This window comes from Rattus norvegicus, chromosome 2 (assembly GCF_021556685.1).
Source record: "Rattus norvegicus strain SHRSP/BbbUtx chromosome 2, alternate assembly SHRSP_T2T, whole genome shotgun sequence".
Lineage (NCBI taxonomy): Eukaryota > Metazoa > Chordata > Mammalia > Rodentia > Muridae > Rattus > Rattus norvegicus.
Genome location: NC_141535.1, coordinates 129,007,813 through 129,022,946, shown reverse-complemented (window position 1 = coordinate 129,022,946; position 15,134 = coordinate 129,007,813).

Genomic DNA, 15,134 nt, shown 5'->3' with positions numbered 1-15,134 from the left:
ATGTTTAGGTAACATTTTGGAAACTAAAGTATTGTGATCAAATTTAAATAAGCAAATAATCAATTCATCTACATTAAACTAATATTTCAAGTGTATTTTCATTCTTAATCATGTGACAGAGGGAGTGCCACAAAGAGGATGTGCCTGGCAAGTTGGGTTATGAATGGCTATCAATGTGCATTAATAAAAATATGTCATCAATTTCTGAAAATAGCTTTGTAAATGATTCAATGATTTTTAATCATCCATACACATGCAGCATTTGATTAAGCTGACAATAAGACGGAGAACAATTACTGGAAATTCTCTATTGCAAGCACTTTTTGTTTTTTTTACTGAAATTTCATCTGGCCAAATAACCATTACAATAAATTGTCCTTATTTTATTTCATTCTTAGAAAATGCACTTGCTTCACCTCAGTGTTCATGGAATGAAGATTTTTAAACTCTCACTCTTTAAAAACAGTTTTTATGGATGAATTTAATTTCTTAATATAATACTTAAATTCAGTTTTAGTATTACATCATTTCCATACTAAATATGAAAAAGTGGACACTAAAACCATGTAACACTCTAATTCTCATATCATACATACTAAAATAGAGCACATGAAATCTATTCCTTGTGTCTCTGTTCTATTCTGTGTTTTGTGACAGCACCTCATTTTGTCTAAGGAGGTGGTTTGCTGGTGTTTTTCTGTTTTCCTTCACCTTCCAAATTCTAGAGTCACAGATATGCAATGCAACGCCTGGCTCCTTCCTTAGACTAATTATCAAAAATTTAGGAAACTTTTCTCTTCTATTAAATAGAGTTATTTTAATTTCCAAAACAAAGTTCGAATGAAAATGCATATCCTTGCCTGATTTTTCCTGATTCATTAATTAATTTAACTTTATATCTCCTCCTTCCTCTCCTCCCAGTCACTCCTTCTCCCTTCCCTTACCAATTAATTAATTTGTTTACATTCTAAACACTGCTTTCTTCCCAGTCCTTCCCTCACAGGATCCCTTCCCCAATCTTCACTCCCTTTTTTCTTTCTCAGAGGTATCCCTGGACCCTCACACATCAAATCTCTGCCAGATTTTCGTGAATGCCTTCCTATTTAGGCCAGACTGCACAGCCATGAAGACTGAACTGCCTATATGTTACAATTGTGCCGGGAGTCTGTTTCCAGGCCATGAATGTTCTTTTATTGATGGTTCAAATTCTAATTGCTCTCAGGAATTAAGTTTTGTTGACTCTATTGGTCTTCCTGTGGTGTTCCCATCTGTTTTTGAGTCATCAATCTTTTTCCCAACTCTTCCATTAGTGCCCCTGACCTCCATCTATGTTTACCTGTTGTATCCACTTCTATTTCTATCTGCTGTGGATATAGCCTCTCAGAGGATTGTTAGGCTAGACTACTGTCTGCAAACATAAGAGAGTATCATTAATAGTGTAAGGGACTGGTGTTTCCCATGGAATGTATTTCAAGTTGGGTCTGTTATTGTTTGGCCTTTCCTTTGGTCTCAGCTCCATCCCTATTTTTCTTTGTGACAGGACAGGCTCTGGGTGCAAATATGATATTCCTATCCTTCTGCTGGAGATCCTGTCTGGCTACAAGTACCCTCTTCAAGTTCCATATGGATACTGTTAAGGGCTAAGGTTATTTCCTTGATTCCTGGGAGCATCTATCCCAAGTCTCTGGGACTTCCTAGAGATTCTCCCCTACACTCCTCCCCAGGCAGATGCAGATTTCCATTCATTCTATTGGCCCACTGGGTCTCTCTCCTTTCTCTAGCTGTTCCTTATCCTGCTTTCTCATTCCTCTCCCCATTCCCTTTCTGCTTGCCCGTGGCCTAATTCCCTCCTTACCTCTGCCTCTTATGACTATTTTGTTTTCCTTTCTAGGTGTGCATTAAGCATCCCTACTTGGGCCTTCCTTCTTATTTAACTTCTATTGTTTCTAGGGGTATAACATGGGTATTACTATGTTCTTTAAGACTGATAATGACCTATCAGTGAATATATACCATATCTTCCTTTTGGATATGGGTTACCTTACTCAGGATATTTTTAATTCCATCTATATCTCTCCCATTCATGATATCCTTGTTTTCAATAATTGGTTATCGTTCTGTGGTGTAAATGATCCACATTTTCTGTATCCATTCTTTGGTTAATGGATTTCTAGCTTTTTTCCACTTCCTGGCTATTATGAATAAAGCTGTTATGAACATAGTGAAACATGTGTACTTGGGATTTGGTGGAGGATCTTTAGGGTGTATGCCCAGGAGAGGTAAAACTGGGTCTTGAGGTAGATATATTTCCAATTATCTGAGAAACTTCCTGTAATACCCAAACCAAGTCTTAACTACCTGGAAACTCCCCCAGGTGAGACACAAGAACAAAGTTCGATGCAAACTCAAGAGGTTTATTTTCTGACACATAGAGATCGACCCACAATCAGCCCCTCATGGTGAGTGACTATAACAAGCATTTTTTATACTTTTTAGGGGTAGCGGTTACATCAGCAAGGCTACAGTTTAAACTTATTGGCTAAGCATATTGACTTTTGAATCTATTGTCTAGCAAGCTTGGGTACATTATGACAAGCATTTAAACTCTATCTGGGACCAGAGAGGGTCAGATGACTATCAGTCAGTATATTCTGTGGTTTTTCAAGAATGTTCCTGCTCCATTGGAGAACTATGGCTTGGAAATGGAACCTGTGCTAGCCTTGACTCAAGGTGGGTGGGTGTACAATTGGGAAAAGCCCCTAGGGTCCTTCACTCCAGAATAATTTCCAGAGGAATTGTACAAGTTTGCGTTCTTACCAGCATTTGAGGAGTGTTCCCCTTTCTCAGCATCCTCGTCAGACGTGATATCCCTTCAGTTTTTGATCTAAGCCATTCTGACTAGTATAAGGAGAAATCTCATCAAGTGCTTCTTGGCCATTTGAGATTCCTTTGTTGAGAATTTTCTCTCTATTTTTATGCCCAGTATTTATTTAGATTATTTGGTTTGTTGGAGTTTAACTTTTTGAGTTCTTTACATATTGTAGATATTAGCACTCTGTGAGGTGTAGGGTTAATGATGTTCTTTTCACATTCCATAGACTGCTGTTTTGTTTTACTGTCAATGGCCTATACCTCACCGAAGTCATTCAATATTCTTACTAAGCCATGGTTCCTACTTTAAACCTATAAAATAGAAAGAAAGACATCTACATAATGTTTTATAAGAAAAAAAGTAGTTTTCTCTTAGGTGTCATTCAATGTATGCCATACTGAAGGGCCTCCCTCATTTCCTGGTTGTAGACGTCAAACATAAAATGAACTCAATGCTCTTTCCTTTTATAGATATTTTGTCTCTAGTGCTTTGTTTGAGTTTTCTTTCTTTCTTTCTTTCTTTCTCTCTTTCTTTCTTTCTTTCTGTCTGTCTTTCTGTCTTATTGATCTTTGCTCGTAAGTTATAATTTCTTTTTTATGCTACTTCCCTTTTAAAGTTTATTTTTTAACTTTTCTTTTTTCTTTCTTTCCTTCTCCTCTTGTCTACTCTTCACCTTCTTTGACAACATGTTTCTTTGCGAATCCCTAGCTGCCCTAGAACTTACTCTGTAGAAGAAGTTAGCTTTATAACTTACAGAGATATGACTGGCTCTGTATGCTTAGTGAGTGCTGGGATTAAAGGAGAGGGTCATCACCACCTAGTTGTAAATTATGGTCCCTGGTTTGTGTTTAATTGGTTTTGTTTGTGTGTGCTTCCTCTACACTGTTCCTTCTTTAAAGTTTTTATTGTTTCATTTGTATGCCTGTTTTGTTAATTTTAAAAAAAGACAGAGAAAGGATATGGAGTTGAGTAGTGGGGAGGTGAAGATTTGGAAGCAGCTCATTATAGGGAAATCGTAATAAGAATATACTATATAAAGTTATTTTAAATAATATATAAAGGATTATTATTATTTTTGTGAGTTGTGTATGACTATACTTTGATGTACATAGTTTAAAATATGTACACAGAGAGAGGTCAAAAGAGTATGCTGAATTCTTACAAACATTTTTAAAGGTAGTATGAGTCACTGAGTATAGGGAGTATAAAATGAGCCTGGATCCTCTGTAAGACTGGAAAGTAGTTTTAACTGCTGAGCAATATCTAGCCCCTCTAGTTTATTTTAAATACACACATGCACAAATATATAAACCAATGCAAGACAAGCAATAAGAGATAATGTATAATGATAAAATGAGAATAACTAAGCCCTTGAGAGTTGACTATTTTGGTTACCACTTAGCATTTTAATTAGTAAGTCCTATAATTGAATCTATGTCTTGTTCTTACATTGTCCCTGACAGATAGATTAAGGGCCAGGGGTCAATGGCCATAAAAGTACTTGCCCAAACTAGTGAACATTGGAAATATCAGAACATTAATTCCAATTGGAAACTGTATTTTCATATTCTTCATTATGCTTCTTAGAGTAAACAATTGTCATTTTCAAATTCCTATAGAATATATTCTAACAACCTCTATCTGTTTTCAAACAGGGAGGTAGACCATTTTGTTCAAACTTAATTCTATGGGTAGGTATACCCTTTGACTCATTTGTTCATTCCTTAAATGATTGTTTTGGATTAATTACATGAGACGAGTTTTGCTAATCACTAGATACACAATGCTATACTAAGCTTCTTTGTATTTAGCTCTAGGACACTCATAAGTCAGCCAGAAAATGGGCAAATCAATAGCAGCATGCCTATAAGAATTAAAAGAGTTTAGTCATTTCTTCTCTCTTAAAAGTAAATCAAAATATTGTAAATAGTCAATAAAGACTGAAATTCCATTATATTCAGAAGAATGTCATGATAATTAGAATTCAATTAGGATTTTTTTTATTTATATTTTTCCTGGTTTCCCCTCCAGAAACCCACTATCCCATCCTTCCTCCCCCTGCTTTGTGAAACCCCCAGTCAACTACTCTCTCCTGCCTCCCCTCCTTGGCATTCCACTACACTGGGGCATCAAGCCTTCCCAAGACCAAGGGTCTCTCCTCCCACTGATGCCTTACAAGACTATTCTCTGCTACATATGCAGTTGCAAACCAAGGGTCTGTCTATATGTACTCTTTGGTTGGTAGTTTAATCCCTGGGGGCTCTGGTGCATCTGTTTGGTTGATATTGTTGTTCTTCCTGTGGTGTTCGAACCCCTTCAGCTTCTTCAGTTCTTTCTCTAACTCCTCCACTGGTGAACCTGTGCTCAGTCCAATGGTTTGCTGCAAGCATCCACATCAGTATTTGTCAGGCTCTGGCAGAGCCTCTCAGGGACAGCTATATCAGGCTCCTGTCAGCATGAACTTTTTGGCATTTACAATAGTGTCTGTGTTTGGTGACTGTTTACCCACTTGTTTTTAATTTAATTAAACATATAAGTTACATATACTTATAGGGTATAGTATGGTATTTGAAATCACAGTTACAGTCTATAACTATCAAAAAAAGTTTCCACCATAGTAACACTTATTCTATTTTAATTTTAAAAATAATATTTTTTATTTTTTATTGAATATTTATTTATTTACATTTCAAATGTTATTTCCTTTCTGAGTTTCCTATCCACAAACCCACTATCCCATCTCCCCTCCCACTGCTTTTGTGAAGGTGCTATTCGACCACCCACCCACCTACCCACTCCTAACTCACCACCTTGGCATTACTCTACACTGGGGCATCAAACCTTCACAGGACATACAAATATTTAATAGATGTCTTTGTTTCATTCACTTACACATAATCTCACGTGTACCCAACTTTGCATGGACCTCACTAAGAAGTTCAGTCAGTCTTATCCTTGTAGCATTTCTTAAACTTGTAGCAATGTCCACAAGCAATGGGGCAATTTTAATCCTATTTTATAACACTTTTGCTTATCTGAGAAGTGTGCAATGTTTTCCATTTGGTTAATTAAGGAAAGTGCCTCAACCACTGAGCCATAGCCCCATCCTAGTTAAAATATATAGACAAATACATATTTATAATAATAAACAGTAGATCGATTTCCAGTTATCTGAGGGTTGGGGATAGGGACATCCTCTTGAAGACTGGGGGGTGGAATGGGATGAGAAACAGTCAGAAGGTGCACCCGGAGATAATGACTGCAGTGTAAAAAATCATTTAATAATAATAATAATAATAATAATAATAATAATAATAATAATAAAAGATACAATACACAGACCATATGAAGCTCAAGAAGGATGACCAAAGTGTGGATGCTTCAGTTCTTCTTAGAACAGGGAACAAAAATATTCATAGCAGGAGTTATAGAGACAAAGTTTGGAGCACAGACTGAAGGAATGACCATTCAGAGCCTGCCCCACCTGGGGATCCAACCCATATACATACAGCCAGCAAACCCAGACAATATTGCTGATGACAAGAAGTGCATGCTGACAAGAGCCTGATACAGCTGTCTCCTGAGAGGCTCTGCCAGAGCTTGGAAATTAGAGGCGAATGCTCGCAGTCAAACATTAAACTGAGAACGGGGTCCCCATTGGGGGAGTTAAAAAAGGATTGAAGGAGCTCAAGGGGTGTGCCACTTCATAAAAACAATAATACCAACCAACCAGAGCTCTCAGGGATTAAAGCACCATCCAAAGAGTATACATGGACAGACCATTGGCTCCAGCTGCATATGTAACAGAGGATGGCCTTGTTGGGCACCAACGGGAGGAGAAGCCCTTGGTTCTGCCAAGGCTTGAAACCCCAGTGTAGGGGAATGTCAGGGCAGGGAGGCGGGAAGGAGTTCATGGTTTCATGGGGAAACACCCTCATAGAAAAAGGGGAAGGGGGATGGGATAGGAGGTTTATGGATGGGAAACCAGGAAAAGCGATAACATCTGAAATGTAAATAAAAATTATCCAGTAAAAAAAAATAATGAATGGACAACTAATATGTATGGTTGGACTGCTTAATGATGTTGGTCTGACTTTCAGTGAACTTGAAATCACTGCTAGCTTGTTACAAAAATTCATTTCAGAGTAGAAAAATTATATTTTTCTTTAAATCTAAAATATTAGATGCTTTTTAAAAAAGCTTATTCATCTTTTAAAAACGAAAACGATTTCTAAGAAGTTGAATAAACCTGGAAATTATTGCTATATACAGTAAGCCAAATGTAAAATGGTAAATGCCAATTTCTTTCTTTCTTGTGCTAACACTAGGCTTTGCATTCTCCATATATACATGCATGTGAGGAAGACAAGTTAGTGAAGTGTATGCCATGCAAAAGCATCTGACTGGAAGATGAAACTGTTATCAGCGAGGCTGTCAGATTGACGACTAGATAAATAAGGAAATCCAAGAATAATAAAGTATGTATGCAAGATTAAAATGAAATGCATTAAAATATAAACAAATAATATTGAAGGAAATATTTATGTTTTGTTAGTTCTAGTATAGTTTGATTTCTTATTTCACATTGTGATAATAGGTGTGTTGTTTCTGTGAACATGTGTGGGTTTCCATACACAGGATAGCCTTGATTAGCATTCCCCGTTCAACTACAAGGTAGAAAACACTATGTCCTCCAGTTTCAGGATAGTTCCGAAATGAAAAGTTATACAGAGTTCAGAAATGTTATTGGACAAACTTTTTATATTTGCAAAAAACACATTTTATATGCATTTGTAGTATAAAAATCTATTTTCCTTCTGTAAAATTGAAATAAATTTTAAAGCTTGAGTGAACAAAGACTTAATAGTTTAATTTGAAACTGTCATGAAATAACAAATAAAGCTTAATTGGAAACTTTCCATTATTAACAAACTAGAATTCCTTTATTAATTTCATCATGCAGTATGCTAACTATGGTCTTTGGTTAAATAAATTTAATTTCCTAAGAGATCAAATTACTACTACATGCATGCAATGTTTGAATAGTTTGTAATATTATTTCTAATTTCATACATACTGAATTTGATTAATGATTTACTTTTATTAATTTTATTTTCTGAAAGAAACAGTGGAAAGACTTTATTAAACAGTGGTGCTCAAACAGAATAATCTATTATGCATCTTCTATCTCACTGATGTGTTTGTGTTTCATAGCCAAGAAAAAAAGTCTTTCAGACATTTTCAGAGCTTTAGAAGTTCCCACTTTTATTTAATTTTTTTTATAAATTAAGGTGCTGTTTAATTGATTCTAAATTAAAAATAAAAAGGATATTTAAAACTAAAGTTTTTATGGATATTCTGGAAAAAAATTGGCTTACTAATGGTTTTTATTTCTTCAAGCTGGTTGCTAAAGCAATTGATTAAAAAGAAAGACAATAAAAACCTCATTGATCCAATTTAATTTAAAAGGTATGCCACAAGAAATATTTCAAAAGACATTTCAGTGAGAATATGCCTGGAAATAGAAATTTAAAGACAGAAATTAGTCCAGGTCAGGCACAGAGGAATGTCAGCCCTTACTATGGTTCAAAAATGAATGTTGGCCTGACAGTTACCTTTAGCTAAAGAGTGTGCAGAAGGTGTGAGTTGCTGCTTCCCCCTCATAATGAGTGAGCCTGAGATGCTCTGCTACAGAGAACTCCTACTGTGATTAGCTAAAGCTTCCACTCCATCATGCTTCCATAACAAAGGCATGGGATGTAGAGGCTGCAGTGTGTTTGCATCAAAACTCATGATCTTCTTGATCTCAGCTTTTCCATAAATTTGTCAATTTTTTCATTCTTCAGTTGTTCCAAAGCCATTCAGTTTGTGGAAGATTATATAAGTATATTATGTGACAAACACAGAGAAATAAAAAAAGAAAAGAGAACAAAATATTTATTCAAAATAAATGTTTACTAAGGATTTTATTTACTTCAAATAGCATTATACACATAATATAGAAGTTAAAATCAAGAAATCCAAATTTAAACTCAAGCAGAGATTAAAACAGTAATACATTTAATATATATTTAAAGTCACAAATGTATGCTTTTGTTTTGTTTTTTAATTTCTTGTTTCATTTCTGCATATCAAGCTACAAGGTAAACTTGTTAAGAGGGAGTGAGGCACTGTGAAGATTTAGTTCTGGAAAACATTCCCAGGATACTTTACCTGACACTGAGCTGGCATTTCAGTAGAAACCTCCCCAGCCATTTTCTAAGAACTCTGTTCCTTCCCTCCTGAGAGAGGTAGTGTTTTCTCGGTCTTGAGTTTATGAAATATGTTGGCCTTTTCATTTAACATTTTAGTTGCTCAGAGCTAGAATTCCCAAATATCTCACTTATGGAAGTCAACATTTTTTTTAATTTCTTAAACAATAAATTTACCTCCATTTCCATAAGAGTTCAAAAAATAAAGCCCGTCCCTATCTATAATTAAAAAGTATCTGTGAGTTTACATATTGATCATGAAATTGTAATGGAAAAAGAGCAACCTAACAGTTAATAATTATTGTATACAAAGATATATGTATGAGAATGACAAAGGAACAAGAGATCTTTTGTCAATTTAAATAATAAAAGTATAACAGATTTTACTGCTGTGCTTTTCTAAATATGGACATGTCAAAATGGGCCTCAAAACTAGAGCTTTCTATTAGTTAAACATGTGAGCTATCACTGACCTGTGATATCTATATCTATTTCTATATATCTGTATCTCTATAATCTCTATCTATCTATATCTACGTCTATGTCTATAGCTATATGTATCTATATATCTATATCTATCTCTCTATCTCTCTCTCTCTCTCTCTCTCTATATATATATATATATATATATAGAGAGAGAGAGAGAGAGAGAGACAGGAAGAGAGAGAGACAGATAGAGAAAGAAAGAGAGGACACAGATTCATTTATTTTCGGACAAGTGCATTGTTGGTCCTAAAACATCTGCCATTTTCTACTCCCTAGATCATGGATGGAGTTAGATTAATCTTGTGAATATAACTAGAAGGGAAAATGTACATAATTAACAAATTTTAAAGAATTTATCCTGAATTACCACTTGGAAGCTGTACTTAATGGCACATGGGCTCTTCAGAGCAACTAGAGAACGACTGATCTTTTGCCACACAGAAGAGGCATTAGGAACCTGGGAACAGACAAGTGAGAATTAAGGAGTCACAGAATCTCTTCTACCACTGGGGTTTCAAAGCATGTATAGATTTAGTGGGGATTTGAAAATGAAGTTTAAAGATCTATGATTACATATATTACCATGTTTAACTGGTATTTAGTTTGTATTAATTTGTTGTGGGAACATAGGAACTAAATACAATCAAAACGATCCACCCCATAACCATAGCAGATTTTTAGTGAAATTTTTAGTAGGTTTTCTCAATCCTAGTGAGGGCTGAGATGTTCACAATCAGAAAAAAAGATTAATATTAAAATAAATATTAATGTTAAATATTATTTTAATTCATTGAATATTTCATCTTTTCACTTAAAGAAATTTTAGGAGGAGTTAGTGAAAATTCCATGTAAAAATTCAGAAAGTATATTCTCCCATTTTTATTAAATAGAAACAAAGTAATTTCTGCCTGTAATTAGCATGGTACAGAATAAATCTAAACTAAATGGAAATATTACCTTGCCCTCACCAACACAAGTTTTACCATCCCATTTAGGCCTATGTTGTCTTCTTCTCTGTTTCTAACTCCATTAACAAAGTTTTCTTCTTTGAAAAAAAAAGGTTGAAACTTAAATAAAAAGAAAGAAGGGGACAGAAGCAAAGGAAGGACGTTGCAAAGAGGGTAGAGAAGAACTTGCATATTTATGTAGAAAAAGAACAATGACCTTAAGAACATATTTCATTTACAGATAAATTTAGATAAGTTCAGTATGAACTACAGCAAACCCATATGTGTTGGAGGTAAGAAATGACCTAAGTAAACAGAGAATATGTTTAAGTTCAAGGAAAAACCAGCAGTCATGAAGATGCAGAAATATCTCCCAGTATTAGTGACTTTTCTCATTGCTGCAACAAACTATATGAGGGAAATAGCTGAGAAAGGGCTTGTTTGTCCCAGATTTTAAAGGATGTCATTCCTGGTTACTTCCTCTCTGTGTCAGACAAGAGCATAGGGAGAAGATACATAGTAAATCAGAGGGGTGAAAGGGCCGTTCATTTGTTTGTCCAAGGCTCTAGTGTTAGCTGATGAAATGGTTCTATAGGCTTTCCATAGTTCCCCCACATCAGGCCTCAGGAGAGTACTAATCCCAGACAGTAGACAATTAAAACTAGCCATCACACTTCCTCTGTAACGAAACAACACAATCTGATTAAGTTTTATGTTCCCTTCATTATTGAACATGGAAGGAACATGAATTCCTTATGTTGGTACATTACTAGTTAGTAGAGACTTTTACAGGCCACGCTGGTGTTTGGGAGAATGATACTGTTCAGTTCTGGTGGTTGGTGCAGAGACAACCATACAATAATAATAGCAATAATAACCATGTTATAAATCTGAGAATTCCATCAATGTTGTCATTCGTGGTTCAGTTTACATCTGAAATGTGTGCCTGTACAAACGTAGAAGAAATGGTTTCAGTGAAATCAGTGTTCTAGATGTTATAAATCTGTGAAGAAGTCCATCAGACTAAAAACCCATGTATCAGAGGTGTTACAGATACCGAAGCCAATGAGAGCCATGTCCCATTATCCAGTTTCACTGAGACAACTAAACACAACTAGCATAAAGGAAGTTAAGATTGAAGAATTCATCTTCATTCTCATTATCTAATGAAATACCCTTCAATCATAACTACATTTTATAATTTTTTTCTTTTTTCTTTTTTTCAGAGCTGGGGATCGAACCCAAGGCCTTGTGCTTGCTAGGCAAGGGCTCTACCACTGAGCTAAATCCCCAACCCCCATTTTATAATTTTTATATTATGTTATATTATTAAGGACTTAAGTAACATGAATATATTTGTCCAAATTCATTCTTTTTATTTTATTATTTTTAATTATTTTAGATTATATGGGTGAACTAAGGGTGAGTGGAAATGAGAATAGAAGAAATTAGGTTGGGAGGAAGGGACAGAAGGAGAAATTAGTCACTGGAATTAGGTGACATTTAGGGGCTATGTAGAAACCTAATGCAGTTGCAATTTACTGGTACCTATGCTGGTGACCATTACAAGGACTCCTGGGAGGAGAACAAGCATGTAACAGCCATCTCCTGTAATCAGACTAGGCATCCAGTCATGTGAAAGGGACACAAACCCAGATACAATACTTTGGTCTGCTCTGCTTGCAAATTGATCAGAGCTTGTTGGCGAAGCCAAACAGACTCAAGTTGAGAAGGCTGAAAAGTTGTAAAAGTCAGAAGTGGTTGATAATGTTTTATATTTCAATGTAATCTTAACGAAAATATAGCAAGAAAGTAAAATTTAAAATGCATGTAACTGAGTTTTCAAATACTAGGTATTAGGAATTTTTTCAATAATTATCTGAAGTGCATACTTTGATCTCCGCAATTTCAGAATGGTTTAGTAGAATAAAAATGGTATTCTCCCAATCTCAGTGTGTCAAGGATTCTACATTATAAACTAAATCATATCCCATAATTTTACTGTGATTTATTTCCTATGATCCACAATGAATGTATTAATCTTGTCCTTTTACAATTTCAGATTAAGTATACCCACATGTCACATGTCAGTCATAGATGAGGTTTGTAATTGCTATTTTTTGTGCAATAAGAACAGGAGAACACACAACTAAGATCACGGAAGTGGAAGAACAATAGTAACGGTTCATACAGAAGTACGAATAAACAACAGTTCAAGAAATAAAGCAGAAACATGATTTAGTGTGCAAGGGGTTCCTATCTCTTTGGGGTCAGATGAAGGAGGATCAATGACTGGCAGAGTTTTGGTAGAGCTGGGAAAGCAAACGTAAGATGAGAAGTGTGTCACCACATTGACCCTAAGTGGGAAACCAGTACAAGAGTTTTTGAGGAATTGAGTACTACATAAATGGCTCCTTAATGACAACTCATATTGATCTAATCTGGGAAATTATGCAGAATTGGGGCAGCAAATAAACAAGAGTGAAGACTTCCCAAAGGGGATCAGTACCGTGAGCAGTGCCAATCTGTTACTGATAACTACTGTAATATTTTCTCACCTTCAATCTTACTTATTAAGTAGATATTCACTAGCCTGGCATTGATTCTCACAACTGGTAGATGATCCTGTTCTTTTATGGTTGCTAAAATATTTTCAGAACTGTGCGATTAAAAGTCTGAGAAACTTTTCTCGAGTGTGATAGGGCAGTCAAACAAGCCAACTCCTGCTTTTCCTCAGTCTAAAATATCTTGTCTACAGAAATGCCTTACTTTACAAAAGGACCATTTGGCCATTTATAGTTTGCTTTTTATCTGTTCAATTGTTCCCTTGTGCTCTTAGAACAGAAAAGGGAACCTTTTAAGAATAATAACATACCAATTACCTTTAATTACTCTCTAGCTTTTTCAGTTGAGAGAAAAACTTCTCATTTAATGTTTAGTTGGTGTCTGAATAGAGCATGTTATATCTGAAACCTTTAATGGAAAGGATTTTCCATTTGCTACAAGTTCTTTGCTATTTAATGTATCTTCTAAAAGAGCTATTTAAAATATTATGTATCACCTTGATCAACTTGAAAAGCTGAGGTAAACATGAGAGAAGATTATTAAAAAATTTATAATTTGTTCAGATAAGTATTCATATTTACATTAGCAAAAGCTCCCACTCACTTTATGTTGATAGTTTTCACTTTTCACAACCAACTAAATATTACCTATAAAAAATATACTTTAAAAGTATGATGATATAAAAAGTTTGTTGGAAATTGGAATATACTAATTTGTTAAGGAATAGATAGAATAATGTTTCTTGCCTACTTTATAATTGTTATGTTAAATAAACCAATATAACAAAGATAAAGACCAATGTCTGGAGGGTAGGAAAAAAAGAAAGATAAAATTGAACATGTCCTGCAAAATGGTCCACTTGCTCAGAAAGTTTGGCAATGTTTGCTCCAATCTCTTCACTCTGGTAATTCACATGCTTGATACACAAATGCATTGTGTTAATATGTATAATAGTATACAGTTTATATTTGAAAAACTTATGGATTGAAGCTAGAATATATGTTTTTTTAACAACTTTAGCAAATGTTGGTTCATTTTTAAAACAAAATGTTTTATTCACAAATTATCTAATGAAAACATAAATAAAAATAAACATCTGTAAAATTTCATAGCACGAATCTGTGTGTAATAAAATATTAGCATATTAAAAATATTAGGTTTGCAAGCTAAATAAATTTAAGGAGATTCAACCAAGTTGGTTTCTTATGTTACATGCTTCAGTATTTGTGTTTAAATATTTAGGTTGCCAATATTTCTAGGTCAGCTTTTCACACGGAAACTTCACCCCACCTGAGTTCTGCTTCTGAACTTGTGCCTGCTTAAAGTCATTAAGAATGTGTAGCTATTTTTGTCTGAAGACTGTTATTAGGTTAGGAAAATGCAAATGTTAATTTAAGAGTCAATACATTTTACAGAAGACTGTATTCACAAAGAAAGAGAAGAAGTATATATGACTACTGAGGCCACCACACAAAGGAATTTTGAGTAAGAAATGAATTATATAAAAAATACTAAATAGGAAACTAAGGCAAGAAAAATGACAGGGAAATGAATGCTGATATGAAATGTTTTCTAATAAACACATATGCCAAAATTAGGATAAAAGTGCTTACACATTCCCTTTATTCAAAAAATAGAATTTGACAGTAACTGTGTGTGTTCCATTGTCCAATCAAAACCCAAACTAAATTTTACATCTTAATATGTGAACATGAAAAGTATTCAAACAAACTGATGGTAGCAAACCATATACACAGAGGGAGTCAAGAATGACACATTAAAAACAAACAAAATAATTATTAAGTAAAAATACAATGAAAACACAACATTCACATTGGATATGAAACCCAAGATTGTTGTTAGTAAGTTAGGATTTAAATATATTTTTAGACTAATTTTGTGTGTTACCAAAATTCTAACAAAATTAAGTGTAGCCTTAAACAGTATTATTTTTGTTTTTTTAAGATTTATTTATTTTATATATGTGAGTATACTGGCGCTGTTTTCACATCA